Raw genomic sequence first — 1027 nt, 5'->3', positions numbered from 1 at the left:
AATTTTACCTTGTCCTTATTCTTAGTGCAAGTTTTGAAGTGTGCAGTTGAATATTAAGTTATTTTTTCAAAGCTATAATGGAAGTGACAAAGGAGCATAAGGTAACAACACTACAGAAAGTGTGAGGAATATTAATGCAGTATATGGCGATCGGACAATAAGCGTAAGCCAGTATCAATGGTGGTTCCAGAAATTCCAAGCAGGAAACTATAGCCTAGAGGACGAGCCTCATCCTGGAAGATGTGTAGAGCTCAACAAGGATGTCCTGCAAACCGTGGTGGAACAAAATTCCATTGCAACTGTTGAGGAACTAGCAGAGAAGCTTGGATTTGATCATTCAACCATTCATTAACACCTGTGCTAGAAGAAAAACAACCATCTTTTGTTTCAAGACGAAAGGTGTTCTTCCATCAGGATAATGCTCAGCCACAAACAGCGAGGATGACATTCCAAAGAATGGAGCAGTTTGAATGGGAAACGATGCCCCACTCACCAAATTCAAAATGTTTTGGCTAGAAAAAACATGAATTCTGTAGACAAGGTCAGAACAGTCCTAGAGGAGTATTTTTCATCAAAACAAGTGAATTTTGGAAGAGGAATCTTGCAAGTCTACCAGAAAGATGGAAGAGCATTGTAGAAAATGAAGGAGAGTTTATTTTAGATTAAAAAAAAGAACTTTGTTTATTTTAATTTTGAAAAATAAAAGGAGTATGGAAAACCACATTATTTATGGGATGACCCATTATAGATATATATATATATATATACACACACACACATGTATGTATGCATGTATACTGGTTGTGATCCAGCATGATTGCAGCCTAAGGGTTAAAATGGATAAAAGAATATATATATATTCATTTGCATGTGTCTATATACAGACATGTACATGTATACATACATATATATCCACATATATACATATCTGTGTAAATATACATATATATACATACATATATACACACACACATGTATGTATATATATATATATGCACCTATATATATATATATATATATATATATA

At 33.6% G+C, this 1027-nt stretch overlaps 1 protein-coding gene across 1 annotated transcript in view; it reads left to right on the top strand.

Annotated features, from left to right (window-relative positions):
- The window catches only part of LOC106867809 (FERM, ARHGEF and pleckstrin domain-containing protein 2), a 20738-nt gene that overhangs the window by 5770 nt on the left and 13941 nt on the right, over positions 1-1027 (top strand). The window lies entirely within an intron of this gene.

This window comes from Octopus bimaculoides, chromosome 23, assembly GCF_001194135.2.
Source record: "Octopus bimaculoides isolate UCB-OBI-ISO-001 chromosome 23, ASM119413v2, whole genome shotgun sequence".
NCBI classification, from domain to species: domain Eukaryota; kingdom Metazoa; phylum Mollusca; class Cephalopoda; order Octopoda; family Octopodidae; genus Octopus; species Octopus bimaculoides.
The sequence above is the reverse complement of the archived record's forward strand: the minus strand, read 5'-3'. Positions and strand labels throughout refer to the sequence as shown.